The sequence below is a fragment of the Phaenicophaeus curvirostris genome, chromosome 6 (assembly GCF_032191515.1).
Source record: "Phaenicophaeus curvirostris isolate KB17595 chromosome 6, BPBGC_Pcur_1.0, whole genome shotgun sequence".
In the NCBI taxonomy this organism is placed as follows: Eukaryota; Metazoa; Chordata; class Aves; order Cuculiformes; family Cuculidae; genus Phaenicophaeus; species Phaenicophaeus curvirostris.
The window spans coordinates 12449041-12467666 of record NC_091397.1 but is presented as its reverse complement, the minus strand read 5'-3'; positions in this window follow the sequence as shown (position 1 = coordinate 12467666).

The following is an 18626-nucleotide window of genomic DNA, read 5'->3' as shown; positions in this document are numbered from 1 at the left end:
CAAGTATATGTTTATCTTTTAAGTGAAGAACAATGACATAGGAGTTAATGCTTGATCTTGGCAGGGAGAAAGAAAGAATAGCCCATTGAGGCTCACAAAGGCACTGGATATTTTGGCAGTAGAAAGAAACAGCCATTTGACAGAGGGCAAATCTATAAGAGAATGTACTTTCAGTGTAGCATAAGAGGGATTCAGCACTCAAAACAAGAAGCCACATGCAAAGGGGACACCTGAACTCTTTGGGGCTGCTCTAACTCTTGGAAGAGCACTCTGAACTGCTGAAGGAGCCTTGGTACATACTCATGCACCAGTATTATCCGTGTATATTCTTGCTAATATGAATAGACTTCGGTAATTGAATCTTTTACAAATTGTATACAGCTGGTTTCTTCCACTGTTAGATGCTCTGGGAGGTCTCTGCCAGTATTGGAGGTCCTTTTTGTACACAGCAAGGATACATAGCCAGTTGTGAGGTCAGACATCAGAGGAATTCACTTCCCAAACTTGAGGCCATCAAAGGGCTTTCAGATTGTCATAGCTGCATCACATCCTAGTTAGTTAACCAGAAGAACTGATGATTCAAAGCCTTGCTCAGCAGGATACTTAAGCACCTTCTAATCTTTTAGTGTCTAATTGGTACCACTGTTTAAGGTAGGAAACCTCAAATGAGTACAACTGGCCTTAGCTCAAACTTTATTAACTGGGTTCTCAAAGAATAAGGGCTCCTGGTAGCACTGATGGCCCTTACAAGAGTAATTACAACTTCATTTTTTTCTCATGTCTTATTTAAAGATCAGCTATGCTGATTATTCACATGCTTCTAATGAGCGTCTTCCTTAAGCAGTGCATGGTGAGTTCCTTAAGCAGTGCATGGTGAGTGAGTTCCCAAAAGTGTCACATCTTCCTGCCCTCAGATGTAACCTGGAGGCAAGTCCTAGCTTCTGCAAACATTCACAGTATCACACATATCTTCCTGGCATCCCCTCTGCTGCTGGCTTGTTCTCAAAATGGAATGGAGCAGTTAAAGACAATCCTCCTCCCCAGCCACTCTGAAATAACTACTGCTTATCAAGCTGACAGGTAGGTAGGCTTATGCAAAAATATTATAAAAAATAAAGCTCTAAATCAAAGTTTGAGGTCTTGAGGTTGTCTGTGTTCTTTCTCACTTGCAATTTATAGTCAACAAAATGGACCTGAGAGGTGGTCTAGCCTTAGGCACATGGTTGTAACTGGATGTAAGTGAACTATAGGCCTCCTCCCTCTCCTCATGTCTATGTACTAAACATCCTCACTGCTCCTATCCTAGTTTTGTTACTTGTGTGAAGGGTGAACCAGTAGTTGTGTTTCATATTTGTTTCTGAAATCAAGACCGTTGAGAGGAACATGCAGCTTGGGACATCTGCTTAGAAAATGAAACCTCTTCTACTGTGTCACCTAAGAGAAGAGAGACATCATCTCTTTCCATGAACCTGGTGGCTTTTTCTTCCCCTCAATTCCCAGAAAGCGAAGAATGTCACTGAGCTGCAGTGCTGTACTTTGGAAGTAAGACAGAGGGCTGGTGGCAATCTGTGTTGCTGACACAGTGTCACAGTGTAATGAGGCATGTTGTAGTATCTCAGCAATGCGTCAAGCCTGGAAAGTTTCAAATGATTTCGTTAAACTGCCCTGAAGAATTTAACTGCATGGAAAAGGGTTTTATAGTCTTCTGTTGTTGTTAGAGCTTAGAATTGGGTTGCACAAACAAAACAATCTGTGGGCTTGCCATGTTATCAGCAGGGGCTCTGATACACCACCATGGTGCACAATATCTTTCAGAAAAGTCAGCAGTTTGGGGGTTGGTCTATTATAACGTCTCACAGCAATACAAGTGTTTTTTTGTTTTACAGGAGAGGGGTGGATTTCTGGCAATTTCCCAGGTTTCATGTTGCTAGCTGTGTCTTCAGCCTCAGAGATTTCCTCCGTGTTCTGTATTTGCTTCTAAGTAGTACAATATACCCTGTGAAGTGGTCATCATAGTTATATTTTGCTATTTTGAATCAGAAAGTGTAGGTAATGCAGCATATTTAATTTAAGCTTTTCTTAAACTCATATTAAGCTACGATATTGCAATCAATGTGTGCTAGAAGTCTATATGCATTCTATTATTATGACAAGGAAAGAAATTAGAGGAGCTGGAGAAAATTTTCCCAAGATTGTGTTGGTGACAAAATCTCAGCCAGGAAGAGGGAAAGAGGAAGAGGAACACCCTATGAGGAGGATTTTCTCTCAAGACATATCCTGCTGTATCTCATGATATATCTCATATCCTGCAGCATGGGGACTCCCAACCTCTCCTGTCTTCTGAGACTTCATGGCAAGGGACTGATGGTGAGACAGGAATGGTGTTCCTGGCCCCTCCACTGTGGAACACATACATGCCTTACAGGCAGGTAGCAATAATCAATGAGAAGACTATTTGTTTTCAGATATTAGTTGTTAGTTTCATCTTTCTCTGCTTCAACTTGTCCTCCTGAAAAAAAAAAAAAGGCAATATTAAATGTTGTAGAGTCTGATATATCAAAACAGGTTCATGAAGAACTCCCTTTGCCTCCCTTCACAATGCAAAGGAGGCTGCTAGTTTCTTTCTAAAATTGTTTGAGCTCTAAAACTCACTTCGCTCTGTAAGGCTTGATATACAGAAACTGTATGAGCCTTTATCCATTAAATACAGAAAATTCTTGAAGAAAAACAGAAGTTAGACAAAATAGAAGTAAAATGTATTATTAATTGTTACTTTACAAGGGTACTTGGAGGAGTAGTTTCAATTGTTCTATTCGCTACAATAGCTTGAAAAATGAAAAGCATTATGTAGGGGATAGATTTTATTCTCCTTATACTTCAGATCAGTCAGAACTTTTTTTCAAAAATTAAATCTGCCAGCAGTCTCTCCAGTGTAAAACATTCTGCTCTTACACATGATTCCTTTGAGTTTTGTATGCCCGGGAGAAAGCGATAACTGCTTAGGTAGGCACAATTGCATTTGTGCAAATTGATTTACATATTCAGCAGCAGCAGGAACAGGTGTTTGGTGTCATTTTTGCCCAGGAACAGCAAGACTGGGCTGCTCTGCAAGAGAAAGTGAGCAGGGGTGGAGGTGCCAGCAGAGCAGTACCCTCACCAACCAGGGATGCTGTCCTGTGGTGCCCAGGCAAAAGAACCAGAGCACATCCAGTAGCCTTGACCAGATCCAGGCAGCAGTCCTGATCACTGGAGAAGTCCACAGTGATAAGGGAGAAGGCTAAGTCAATAAAGCAAGGGTCTAGGAACACAGAAATTTGTATTCAATCCTCCCTCAAGTACTACAATTTATTTTTCTGTTCAATAGCCCAAAAGAATCAGCAGATATTTTTCTTTTCGTATTGATAAAGGAAGAAACAGCTACTTTTTTAAGGTGCAATAATATTTGCTAAGGATAGTAATAATAATCATCATCCTAAACAATGAGAGTAGAATTCTGTTAATAAAGTTTTGATGACTGTATTCTAACTCCACAACTGTCCACAGTCCTGCAGGTGCTGCGGTACACATGTGAGTAAAGGTGCTACTGACCTCCCATCTTTTTCTATAAATGCTGGAATTGTGAGGCATCTAATAACTAGGTGATCTACAGCAGCCTGGTATCTGTGTGAGATCTTGGGTGTTTACGTCTCCATCTATGATGCTGAGAGTCTAGACTGAGCTGCAACTTAGTCCCAACACTGATAAACTTTGTAGGTAGCTGTTTAGCTACCTTCAGGATACGTAGCTGTTTAGAGATGTTTTTTCATACACGCCCATTAGTAACTTGGTATTTGGCTCACAGCCTGTGCATTAGAACCGTATCTTTTAATGCTGTTTCCAAGGCCTTTCTATTATTATGGAAGGTCTTTCTTCCTTTCTTACATTACTCATATATGTAAGATGCATTTATGGATGCATTTTTCGCTTAGGTCAGTACAGGATACTCATATTCCTTACACTTCCTTTTTCTGACTAGATGAAAATTATTATAGAGCTCAACAGGAAGGATGTTGAACTCCCATACCTTATGCTTACCTGAAGCCCTCTCAGGGAAATGACAGGTGTGGTTTGGAAGGTCCTCAAGCACAAAGAGAAAGGACCTCAGTGTCCTAGTAAGTTTTGTACTGGCTGCCAGTGAAAGTACTCCCCATTGAAAGTACATTTGAATTTGCCCTGCATGTTTAAGTTCTGTTTGTTTCAGGTTTTCACAGGCACAGACGTTTTTCTCTTTTATACTAAATATGCTTAGACTCAAACTTAAGTGTCAATGTCAGGAGGCAATTGAATATTCCATTGAAAGCACAAAATGAAATTATTCTTCTTTGATCACAAAGCTTTCTCCTCACATTTAAAATTATTCTTTGGAAAGAAATAACCACCACATTATTTTCACTTTTCTTGCTTCGTGTGTTCTGTATGTAATTGAGAAGGCTAACCTGTAATGACAAGAGAGCAAATAGATCCATTACACCACTTGACCATTGACAGTTCTGACTGATGTTGAAACTCAATCTACAAATTAATTTTGCACTTTAACACTTTATAGGTTATTATTATGAAGCTCTCTGGTGTTAACTGTACGTATTTCAGTCAATTTTTAATACTTCTTTATGATTGACTAACTGCTCAAAAACCTCAACTCCACAAACTTAGTGTGGTCTGTGAGATTTCACTAGTCACAAGTGTGTTAATGTAGTAATTGATAACTTCCTAATTACTTTTTATCATCTTGTCTGAATTCCGATTGTAATTAAATGACAGAGGATATAATTATACATGTATCTGTTTCTTTTAGTTCCAAAGGAGCCCTAAATGAGGAGAGGAAGCTATTGTTAAAGAAGCAAATCCCATTCCTGTGCCTCACATTTCTGTCTGGCTCTTGTGGCTAAGCAGCATTTTCTATCCAATTATGCTTTAATTACATTTGCTGACTCCTACCTCTGTAAGAAACATCTTTAATAATGAAAACTGCACCCTTCATCAGCATGGGCCACTTTTAAATTTTGATTTGTCATTAAAATTCCATCTGCCTTAGGAAGTAAAATGTTTTATCACAATTTATAGAAAAATTAGGTGCTTATTTCTGTGCTTCAGGTGAAGGGCAGGCAAGTCAGAATGAGAAAGAGAACAGTTTGTACTTAAACTGCAAAACCTGCAGGAATCCGCCCAATGATTGCAGTCCAAGCAAACAATAATATTTCTGCTGTTTTATTACCAGTTTCAGAAATGTGCCACCTCTCAGCTCTTAATTCCCACCTCATTTGTGGGAAACTGCCACTCAAAACTTTGTGTGCAACCACACACACATGTTGACTGGCATGAGATATTACAGGAGAGGATAAATGAATGAGGGCAGAAAACTAAAAATGTATGAATTGCTAAGAGAGTAGCAATTTTCTCAATTTGTAGCTAATAAATCTGCGCCAGTAGGTTTCTGTCCCAGTCCCCAAGTGTTCATTTCTCTCTGTACTGGAGATCCCACCCCTCCTACTTATGACAAATGTTGAATTAATTGTATGAGCAGCTGCTTTCTGATGGGGGGGCTGGTAAAGGCACCTCTGGGGAGAAGGAGTGGAAATAGTAATTTATCTTTTGTTCACTGGGTTTTTTACATTCATTGTTGGTTGCATGAGCATGTGAAAATATGAATCCTCTTGGCAGTCAGGCCCACTTCAGTAATAGACATGTTAATACTAATTTAGTTCCGGAACTAGAACTGCAAATGTTCTGTAAGAAATCTGTGGCTGTGTGAAATGAGGATAATATTTCCTTCTTTGAGATGGATAATTAGTTAATAAAAGTTGCTAGGGAAAAGAAAAATTATACATAATTTCACTAGGATGTCTGAGGAATACATATCTAAATTTGTATGTTGACAAATTCCTTCCTTGGAAAAGGAGAAAATACATCATCTGGGGTTTTGGGTTTGGGTTCTTGGGGGGAGGGTGGTTGTGGGTCTATTTTGGGGGGGGGGGGGGGCTTTTTTTAAACATTATAATTAAAGAGAATAAGTTGTATGTGGTAGTTTTCTTGGTTTTGTTTTTGTTTCTGTTTCTGAATCCAGGTGCAGAATCTACAGCAATTAATATTAATCTGAATTTGATTATTTGGCTCTTCAGCATTTCATTGGATTATGTTGACTTCATAATGTGATTGCTACGCAGATGTAAGCTGTGCTGATTGCATTAAAATATGCAAAGGAAATGAAAAATATTACCAAGCAATAATCAGAAAACAGTTCTTCCTTGCTAACTGTGAAGACTTCCTTTTGGGAAGAAAAATGCAAAGGGCGCTAGTGATTATATTCTAATTTCAGCCGTTGAGCTAGAAATAGTCCCTCTACATGGAAGCAAAGCATTTAGACTGTGATACTTTCTTTCTGGATTAATGTGTGTTATATAACTAATAAAAACTTAACAGGTGTGAGATGTACGATATGGTGAAGTATGATATTAAGAAAGTCCAATCCATAAGGGAAGGTCATGCATTATGCTATTGTTTCTGGAGGATTTCTGAGGGTCTTGTACATTAAAATTCACACAAAAGCTCTGCTATAATGGTTTAGTCAGAAACTGTTCAGTTAGTACCTGTCGATTCCCAGCAGTGAGTTGTGGGGCCATCATCCAGCACATATTCCTCTTCGACTGAGCATTGTTAAACTGTGGGGAACTAAGAAACAAGGATATTCTTTCTATTCCTGTTTTTGTGGACATTAAAATCTGCAATCATCTCTCTTCTGACTGCAAGTCAGAGTAGGCTTCTGATATATATATAAACACAAAATGGCCCTTGTGTTCCTTCCAAGGTAACTTCACCTAGAGCTCTTTTGAAAGCATTTTCTGTTCCTAAGTGAATGTCACAGGGGAAAATATATATTAGTGTTTTCCAACTTTGCATACAGAACAAATTTTCACTCATACAAAACAATTTTTCAGTAATATTTACTTAATCAATTGTAAGGTTATATTTATCCCCTCTGCCTTTCCACTGCCTGTTTAAGTGTCCAAAAAGAATTAGGGAATAGAGTGGAAATGTAAAACCTTTTATTCTGTTTGTAATGGAGGAAACTTTCTCAACAATAATAATAAAAAAGTTCATAGTTTTTTTGACAGCTCTGCTCTGTGGCTGAATATGGAAAGGAAAACATAGTCCTAATTGGAAGATTGAGCCTGCCAGGTTCACATTTGAATAATGCTTTTGATTTTGGAATGGCTGTCCGTGGAGCCGCGTTGTATTCCCCATTTAAAATGTAGCTCTCGATGAAGAAAGAAGCACAAAATACTTTAATTTATATATAAAAAAATCATTCTAACTTGGGGACAGTTTCTATTTCATCTCTACTGGGCAGCTTGAGGCTCAGCCTTTCCTCTGCAGCCAAGGGAGCTGCCTAGTCCTCCTGCACACAGATATGTTTGTCCCTTCCCTGGGAGAATAAAAAGGAAACTGCAGCTTGAGATACATCCTCACTGAATCTTTTACATAAACTGGAGTGACTGTGACATCACTTTGTTCACAGTAAGGATATCTAAAACTCTGCCAGTGAAACTAGCAGCTTTACTGGTTTTGGGGTGTTTTTTGTTTTTTTTTTTAACTCAAGCAATGCCTTAAGAGCATTTTTTAATAAGTCAATAATCAGATACATGCTTAGACTTTCTAATTGCTTCCACAAGATCCTCTGGTGTCTAATATTGTATTAAACCGTGGCTGTAGGATTTCAGTTACTTATGCAAAAATCACATCTGCAATTGATAGAAATATTTATCACTGTATTCACTAAAATGAAAAAGCATTGAAGCAAGTAATAACATTTAAAACAAATAGGAAAGCACAAATGAAAATGAAGCATCTGAATAATTACACAATATGTAGCACAGAATAAATACTATCAAAATTCCACTTCTGTTTCAAATCAATAATGCTGAAATGTGACAGGAGCAAGATGATGGTGTGTAACTAAAAATTTAATCCAGTCAAAATATCTTTGCAACACACTCTTATACAATCAAATCTTTTGCAATTGTTTCTTGATTGGTTTCTGGAAATGATTTGCTTATTTTATAGCCACAATCAAAGAACATATGGAACTAGACAAAAGTCCTGTTCCCAGGTTAAACATTTTAATTTACAGAGTATAGAGAAATAATGGATTGTAATATTTTACAAACACTTCTTAGGTTTCATTTTGTGTGTACATGTGGTGATACAATCCTAAAGGATATTTCATAAAAGCACAGAAAAAATAAATTAAACAATGTAGCATGCAGTGTACAGCTGCATAATGGTAAAGCAGGAAGAATAACTACTAAGAATAGTCTGAAAGAAAGTTTTCTGTTCCTAAGATGTCATACTGAAAAAGAAAACTGGTGTCCCATCACCTCAAAACAGATGCGACAAACTAAAAGAGATGTTGACGTGCACTTCTATGTTGAAAAAAACATAGAATGCCATCATTTCACACATTATGTCCTAATGTATAAAGCAATATTTCCTTATTTCCTGCTGACATCATTTATGACCACTCCTATAAGGTCAGCATGAATTCCAAGAGGGAGAACTCCTAATTATTATGAATACTGACCATTTTACAATGTTGTCTGTTGTATTTTGGTTCTGGGTTAGTTGGTTTTTTTGTGTGTTTTATCTGTTAATTTTCACCTTTTTCAAGAAGATATGGAGGTAGTAAAAGGAGTGAGAAACTTTTCAGAAGCAAAGAATCTTTATCTCTGAGAAAGCAGTAGTGAAACATTAAAAACAGAGCAAATTTAGGCTTGATAGAGAGATGCAGCATTTAATTTCTGTGAGCGCACTGGAAATGAGCTTCTCTGGATAGCTAAAGAAAGGAAGATTCACGTAAGCTGAAGTATAAGTGGGTGTCAAAGATATCATTTTTGCAGTCGCAGCTGAGATACAGGGACTGCAACTTGGTGCTACAGCACCATATGATCATGTGGAGTAAACAATGTTTTGAATGTCTAGCAGGTTTTGGGTTGCTTTTTGGTTTTTTTTTAAATAATTTTGAAAATGATTGGAAGGAATACAATGGGTAAACAACATGAATGCATATTTCAGAAGTAACTTTGCCATGAATCTTTCCCTGGGAGAAAATAATAGCGCCAAGAAGTTTTGTAGTTGCTGATGGTTTATGAATGTATAGAGTAGGAAACACGCTTCCCTTCAGGATTCCTTTCAAGAAGACGTAGGTATTTTTGATTACTTATGGATAGCTTGTCTTCTTGAATACATCTTTAATTCTCATTCAAAGCTCTGCCCTGCAATTATTGTCATTTATGCTCTCCAAGTCAAGCAGAAACCTGCTTAGCTGAAAAAAAGCCCAAAATCATCCTTCGAAGTACTGTATCTTAACTTCAAATCTCACTCCAGCTCTGATGGTGTAATTTTTTTCTTCTTCATGAAAAGTTGTCAGAGGACATGACTGGCAGGACCTGAGACAGGGTTACGGAATACATTTAGTCACACAGTTATTCAGAAGGCCAAACTAAAGGATTGTATTAAGGAAAATGACATATCAAAGACCGTCTTTATTATCAACAATACAAGCAATATTGTCAGGCTACTATAACCTAACTGCTACTGCACATCCCCTAAAATGTGGCAGTTATCCATAAGAATATTTTTATTTCTTTATAACATGAACTAACACAAATAGCTGCAATTTATTCATCTGAAGGCTATGTTGAATTATTCGATTTTTTACTGCGTGGTCAAAATGTTCATTTGGAAATTTGCTTTACCTTCGTTAATGCAAGATAAGTTGTTATACATCAAAACTTAATCATGTCACTTACTCCTGAAGGCAACACTTTCAAAATTAACGTTCAAGTGTCTTCCAGGTGACTCAGCTTGAGCTTCTGTACTAATAAAATTTTGGTTTTACTGCAGTTTACGCAAAGCACAAGCAGTTCAGAGAGCTCCCTGAAACTATTTTGCAATAAGCTTTTAAAATGTGTACTGGCTGAGCAGGCTTCTTCCTCAAAAAAAGCCAGATATGGCAATATAGTGGCAATATGGTGTGATTAGTTACACCTTTCTACTTTACTGTAATGAATTATGAAGGGCATTTATTTAACAAGCTCCTTTTGAAGCTTTTGTACATGATTGCAAATGACATGTGTGACGTCCAGCAGGCTTTGCTTTTGCATAATGGTCACAGATTATCCTGAGGAAGAGTAACACAGAGGTAAAGTGACAGCTCCAGTCACTTAATGAGAAGTTTATTAAGAAACTAGGCCTGATTATCAGTTGCAAATTAACCATAATGTAAGTAATCAGCAGAGATGGCACGTTGGTGCAAGAAAAACGATAAACAGAAGAATGTTCTTCCCTGTGCTAATCAAAAAGTACCTGCAGCTCATTATAAAATGTCATTTACAAGAATCTAGAGGTGCGGGGTTTGGGAAAAGTCTATTTTGGAAAACGTATTATGCAATATCACCATACATACTTCTTAACTGTATTAAAAATTCTAAAAGAATTTTTTTCATAGAGATTCAATGGATTATCTACATGATAAAAGCTATACTTGCAATGTATAAAAGCTTGATTATATTTTTGGACATGTAGACTAGACAACGTTTTTGAAGCAGCAGGAAAGCAAATCATGATGTTCTAAATACATTATTTTGCCTGTTCCATGAAAACAATTGTAAAATGTATTCAAAATTCAAGCCACAGTAATCAGTCTCTTATAATATATTCCAAAAAGAATATATCTCCACCAGGGGAGATTTAGGCTGGACATTAGGAAAAAATTCTTCACAGTAAGGGTCATTGGGCACTGGCAGAGGCTGCCCAGGGAGGTGGTTGAGTCACCTTCCCTGGAGGTGTTTAAGGCACGGGTGGACAAGGTGTTAAGGGGCATGGCTTAGTGTTTGATAGGAATGGTTGGACTCGATAATCTGGTGGGTCTCTTCCAAACTGGTTATTCTATGATTCTATGATTCTATGAAAAAGAATAATATTAATAGTTTTAATCACTAGGTAGCATGACCAGCTTTTACAAACTGCAGACTGATGTTCAAACCTCAGACCTGCAAGAAGAAAACCAGTCTGGGATATAAAGAGCTTACATATTTGTATCATTCAAAATATAACAATTGATAATAATGTAACAACAGTAATTTTGGCATAGTCATTACTTTTCATTAGTCCTCAAGTGTATTTTGTTTTACCATAGGCAATTTTGTTCCTTTTACTCATCCTCCATCTCATGTCCTTCTGTATGATATTCCAATTCTTCCTTTGCCAGGCTCATTACTGAAAATATGAATTCAAACTTCCCTCCATTAGAGAAAATTCCACTATTTAATATAGTCCTTTGTCAACACTTTCTCCAGGTTTTACTCATGATAACAGAAATCTGCTGAACAAAACTGCCTAAACAGCACTTTTTCCTGTGACACAGATCCACTCAGTGTTTGGGGGTGGCAGTGCGAAGTGGATGTTATTTGGGGGAAAATGTTGGTTTTGATGTTTGCCAGCTTTTATGTAGAACACTTTTATGTAGTCTCTCATGAAATTAAGATGACTGAGTACTATGGCACAACTTATCTTTGGTGAAGTTCTACCCCATTTTATCCCACTGTTCTCTCTGCAGCGAGATGCTTGTCAGTCTTTCCCTGAATTTTTTTTCTGAACACAATATCAGCAACTCAATTCTGAATTTTGTCGCAGAAATTTTCCATGTGAGTATTTTGTTATTTGGAAATATTTTTCACTTTCTATATTTCAGAGTTTTATAGCCAATAACTGACTGTGTGTTGAGTATCTTTACACCAGCCTCTTTGTTCCTACAATCCAAAATCAAATACCAGTTTCCTGAGTTTTCTTGTAAGCTTGGCATCACTAAATCACCTCAATATTTTTTATTTTCAGAAAGCCGGGCTCCGTAGACATGTGTCTGAATTGGCCTATTTCAAATAGGTTCAACAAGGCCAAGTGCAAGGTCCTACACCTGGTTCAGGACAATCCACGGTTTCAATACAGGCCGTGGGATGATGTGATTGAGAGCAGCTCTGCAGAGAAGAATTTGGATGTGTTAACTGATGAAAAGCTCAACATAAGCCAACACTATGCGCTCACAGCTCAGAAGGCCAACCACATCCTGAGCTGCATCAAAAGAAGCGCGACCAGCAGAGGTGTTTCTGACCCTCTACTACACTCTTTTGAGAGCCCACCTGGAGTACTGTGTCCAGTTCTGGAATCCTCAACATAAGAAAGATATGGAACTGTTGGAATGGGTCCAGAGAAGGGTCACAAAGATAATCAGAGGGCTGGAGCACCTCCCATACGAGGACAGGCTGAGATAATTGGGGTTGTTCAGCCTGGAAAAGAGAAGGCTCTGGGGAGACCTTGTAATGACCTTCCAGTACCTGAAAGGCTCTTTCAAGAAAGCTGGGGAGGGACTTTTTACAAGGGCATGTAGTGATAGCATAAGGGAGAATGGCTTTAAATTGGAAGTGGGAAGATTTAAATTAGACATTAGGAAGAATTGCTTCACTATGAGGTTGGTGAGGCACTGGAACAGGTCACCCTGGGAAGTTGTGGCTGCCCCACCCCTGGAGGTGTTCAAGGCCAGGTTGGATGGGACCTTGAGCAGCCTGATCCAGTGGGAGGTGTCCCTACCCATGGCAGGGGGGTTAGAACTAGCTGATCTTTAAAGTCTCTTCCAACCCAAACCATTCTATGATTCTATGATTCTATGAAACAGCATAAGTATTTCAAGATCTGCCCAGGATTTCCATTACTATCTTTGTTAATAAGAAGGCAAGTCTCAATAATCTGCTAGTAAGGGGCTAGATTAATTGCTTTAATTTTAACAGGAATTTGGATTTTTTTGTCTGACTAAAATGAAATTGAGATGAGGCTCCTGAACTTTCCTTCTTATAATTCTTTAGTAAGGGAAGGCAGCTTAAATTTATTTTAAAACCTTATTCTAACTATTTGATTAAAAAAAACAGGAAATTTTCTCCGGCTTATAAAATGATAAGGTTATAGGTAACAGAAGAACCAAGGTGTGTAGTGTTTCTGAGAATATGGAAAAGACATGATGATTCCTAATGTTTTGAATACATATTTTGGATATAAGCAGAAAAGGAGACATTACTAGAAGAAAATGAACTTTCTGAAATGACAGCTGTTTGTTTGACAAAAAAGTGAAAATAATCACTTTTTTCCCAGTCGAGGCCAGATGTTTCTGTAGGACACTTACAAAATAAAATTTTAATCTATAAAACAATTTGTCCATGAATATTTCATCCCATTCTAGCTCCAAATCTGCTCATTTTAATCAGTGTTCATCTTTATGACGCTTAATAGCATTCAGCATACCCAATATGTGACTTGTATGTGGGACAGCTCATTCTTACAGAATAGATGTGAGTCTCTAGTGAGTGGAGATCTAATAAGCAGAAAAACACACAGTTGGCCCTCGGCACTAAAACCAGCCAGATAAATGAAATATTTACTGTTTCTACTTTTATGATGTCTTAATAAAGTAACCAAATTTTAACTTGCAAGGTTTTCATTTCACAATTTTCTTTCACATTGGGGACTGACATCTTTTCTCTGCTATGTTGACACTTCAGTATGTGTCAGCGATTCACAGTCACCTTTGACTCAACAAGTATCATGATGTGCAACCTTCATCCAGAAGCCTTCAGAAAGCAACAAAGCAGAAGACAGAAGCTGGGACACATAACCCACAGGGAGCTTGTGGTCTGGGGACAAATCTGTAAACCATAAGACAGTGAGAGGGCTAAAGAAACAAAGAGAGAACAGCACAGGGAATATCGTAGAAGACACAACTACTCCCTTTGAATGAATTAAAGAACTTCATTTTCTGTTTCAATGAGAAGAAATTAGTGGCTTACAAACTGTAATATCAAAGTTAAGGTGATAAAATGGCCTAAAACAGTGTACAGCTTCATATACCAATAACAGGGAGGAATTGGGATGTGGTTTCCCTTTAAAGGCCTTTAAAGCATATTATTTCTACTGTCCATAAACAAGCCAGTGCTACAGTCTGTTGTATACAGGTGGGAGGGAAATCTTGAATTTTCTTTTTTTCTGGTATCTTTCTTATCAGAGGCTGGTCCAAGCTATGCAAATGGGATCTTCTATGGTCTCTGCCATTACTATAAACATTTTCAAAAGAAAAAGTGAACATGAGCATTATGAACAATGTAAAACCAATAACTCTAACATTAGAAGCCAATATTTCCTCCATGTCACACAAGCATAGACACAATCCCAGTTTAATAGTAGGGCTGTGGAGGCAAAAAGTATCATATAAAACAGATGTTAATGACATACCATTAAGAATTAATAGTGTTTATGGCAAATTCTTTCTAAGCTTCCCAGTATTTTTTCAAAATGACATCATCTGGGTGGCATGCCAGGAGAAAACATAATTGTCCTATTCAGTGACCTTAATGAGATGTCAAAGGGTTAATAAGAAAATTAATTTATCCTTTTAAGCACAAGAAGAAATTAAAGTCTAAGGGAAATCTGTATCATAATTGAAAATGAATAATGAGCAAGTGGGATGTGAAGGAAAAATTACTTTGTTAATTAAGACAGGAAGTTCAATAAAACAAGAAGGAATAATGTATTTGCCACCTATGGCACAATTATATCATGCTTACATTAAGTGGGAAAACTTAAGTTGGAACAGAACAATAAAATTGGTGATTGAGGAGGTGTCAGAGAGTGACACTGAATCCTTGGCTGGCAAAGGAAACTACTTTGGGGACCAATGATGGGTAAGCTTCTGATATCATCAGGCTTTCAAATTAATGAAACTGAAGTGCATTAAGAAGGATTAAATAGTAATTGTACTAGCATTTATGTTAAAGCTTCTAAAGTTATTAGTTCTTCAAACTTCAGGGAAAGGTTCCTGAATTACACACCAGGAACACCATATCTACTATTTAAATAGTATGGGCCAATATCAGTCTTGATATCTTTCCCACAAAGTCAGTAGCAATGAATCTGGTTTACTAATTTCTGTGGGTTTTATCTGAACTTTTATTCTGAAAGTCTGAAGCACAGGAAATTCTCATATTTCTAGAGACATCCAGGCAGCTGCAGCAATTCAGAAGGAAAAAAAAAAGCTCATGTATCATGTCCTTCATGATCCAATTGATGCCAATGATACCTGAATTCAATAAAGACAAGGAAGAAATTAATTGGATTGAATTCTGAAAATTCTGATTGCATTCCCAATCCCAATATCATTTACTGTGTTGCTTCAGAAGATGTACTTGAGGCTTATACAGCAGACCTAAAATGTCTTGTTTCTTTAGTGTACAAATGCATGGCATATTTTCCTTTTACCTCTTTTAGATAGATTTCCTTTTACAAGCAAGGAATTTTTAAGAGAAATAAAATGCAAAAGCATACATAAAACCAAAGATCATGTTGTCAGCCATCAGCTTTCTTGCAAATATGAGACCTGTTGCACTTTCAGAAATGGGGTTATGCTAAGAAGCACATAAACATCATGATAAAGTCTTTACGTATGTCCAAGTCCTGTATTTTGGTCCCTTCATCAGACTTTTCAGTCTTCTTTTTAAAAGATCAAGACAATTAACAGTTTAATTTAAAATCTAACATTAAATATAGATTCTAATGACAAGGTAATTTATTCCTATCATTTAACTTCCTTTAACAACTATTTCCAAGAACAAAATTCATCAACACTTCAAGAAAAAACTAAAGAAGTCAGAGACCTGAGTGAGTATGGACATTTATGTTTACTTGGTTGCTACTGGAAGAGAATCATGAACTTCACTGAATGAAATAAATCAGCTTTACTTTTCCAGTCATCTATTTCTCTTTGTTAAACTGGAAAAAAATCGTCTTTCCTCATCATATCTTGTGCAATGGAGGGCTGGGGTTTAGCGAACAAAGGTCTATGACGAATAAACATTAATTGAACAGGTATTGTTTAGCAGATCAGTTTCTTCTCTCAAAGTGTTAGGAAAAACTGGATTGTTATAGATAAACACATTCATGAAAGGAATCCAAGCAGTGAAATTCTTATTCTATGAAAACTGTAAAATTAGAGGCCATAAGCCAAAAGAAATACTCCAAAGCAAAACCAATAAAGCAATATATGTGAGTAACCATACAAATTATTTTTGTAATCCTCTTTAGTCTATTACTTGAATTAAGATAATATTATTTAATACGAAGTATTCCAAAAATAATATAGAATCATAGAATCATAGAATAACCAGGTTGGAAGAGACCCCCCAGATCATCGAGTCCAACCATTCCTATCAATCACTAAACCATGCCCCTTAGCACCTCGTCCACCCGTGCCTTAAACACCTCCAGGGAAGGTGACTCAACCACCTCCCTGGGCAGCCTCTGCCAGTGCCCAATGACCCTTTCTGTGAAGAATTTTTTCCTAATGTCCAGCCTAAACCTCCCCTGGCCGAGCTTGAGGCCATTCCCTCTTGTCCTGCCTCCTGTCACTTGGGAGAAGAGGCCAGCACCCTCCTCTCTACAACCTCCTTTCAGGTAGTTATAGAGAGCCATAAGGTCTCCCCTCAGCCTCCTCTTCTCCAGGCTAAACAACCCCAGCTCTCTTAGCCGTTCCTCATAAGACCTGTTCTCCAGCCCCCTCACCAGCTTTGTTGCTCTTCTCTGGACTCTCTCCAGAGCCTCAACATCCTTCTTGTGGTGAGGGGCCCAGAACTGAACACAGGATTCGAGGAGCGGTCTCACCAGTGCCGAGTACAGAGGGAGAATAACCTCCCTGGACTTTCTGATACAAGCCAAGATGCCATTGGCCTTCTTGGCCACCTGCGCACACTGCTGGCTCATGTTCAGTCGGCTGTCAACCAACACCCCCAGGTCCCTCTCCTCCAGGCAGCTTTCTAGACAGACTTCTCCTAGTCTGTAGCACTGCACAGGGTTGTTGTGCCCCAAGTGCAGGACCCGGCATTTGGCCTTGTTAAACCTCGTGCCGTTGGACTCTGCCCAGCGGTCCAGCCTGTCCAGATCCCTTTGCAGAGCCTCCCGACCCTCCAGCAGACCCACACTTCCACCCAGCTTAGTGTCGTCTGCAAACTTGCTAAGGGTGCACTCGATGCCTTCATCCAGGTCATTGATAAAGACATTGAACAGGGCTGGACCCAGCACTGAGCCCTGAGGAACCCCACTTGTCACTGGCCTCCAGCTGGATTTCACACCATTTACCACCACTCTCTGGGCCCGGCCATCCAACCAGTTTTCCACCCAGGAGAGTGTTCATATTCTGCTTTAAAAATGAGAACATAGATACCCTGAAATTTAAAGTCTATAAGTGATGCTGTTTTTCTCCGTATCACACAGAAGAACTGAAGAACCAATTGCTCACCAACCGGACAGAGTACTCCTTTCCTGTCCTATCCTACCCTATTTTGTCCTCCCTCATTCTGCACACCCACCTCCATAGCCTCAGCCATCATGAAAGCTATGTTCTGTAAATCTAATATTTTCTCACATTATTGGTATTCATAAAGTATCAAGATATTCCATGTCCTAGGAGCATATATGATTTATGTAACTTACATATGATATAACTATCATATTTTCATATAACTATATTTTCAGAGGCTTTGGAGAACAGTTGAAACAAAATTTAAAGTTCTTCAGCAGAGCTCATAAACTTATTTACAGGGACAGAGGATTTTATTTATCCAGCAAATTATGCTGCAATTGAAGTTAAACACTTCAGAGACGTGAGAGAATGTCTTTAAATTGGAACATGGAAGATTTAGATTAGACATAAGGAAGTAATTCTTCACGATGAAGGTGGTGAGGTGTAGGAACAGGTTGCCCAGGGAAGTAGTGGATGCCCCATCCCAGGAAGCATTCAAGGTCAGGTTGGATGAGGCCTCAAGCAGCCTGGGCTAGTGGGAGATGTTCCTGACCCTGACTGGGGGAGGCATGGAACTAGCTGATCTTTAAGGTCCCTTCCAATCCAAACCATTCTATGATTCTACAATTCTGATTCTATGATCTTCCTTCTATGAAATATACCATGACCACTTCTCAAACCTGCACATGCTCTCGATACCCATCTTGTTTGCTTTGCAGCTTTGATCAAGGGACACATGCAGCTGCACTGCCACCAAGTTTACGTATCACATGTATTTTGGCTGGGAAGATCAAATATTATCTTTCTGAAGAGTTGGGGAGTGATTTAGTGTCACACCCAAGACCCACGAGAAACACCCTAATCTTCCCAATTCTTCTCTACTCTTATTCTGAGAGAGGTAATAGAGACCCTCAGAAGGAGCTGTCTGCTCTGCATTTTGGGCATGTACAAGAATGAGGAAATAAGTGTTTCTGTGCTTGGGAGACAGAATGGACAACTAAATACAATACCTCTTGGCTCTACTGAAAACAATGGAATTGTTGCCACTTGCTTGACACACAGTGAGCGTGATCACAATTATCATTCATAAAGTAAGGACACAGTAGATCCAACTGCACTGCTAGAATGGAGTGCAGGTATATGAGATGGAAAGGCTTTCTGAGGATGTTATTCTGCTGTTGTATTTAGCAATGTTTTT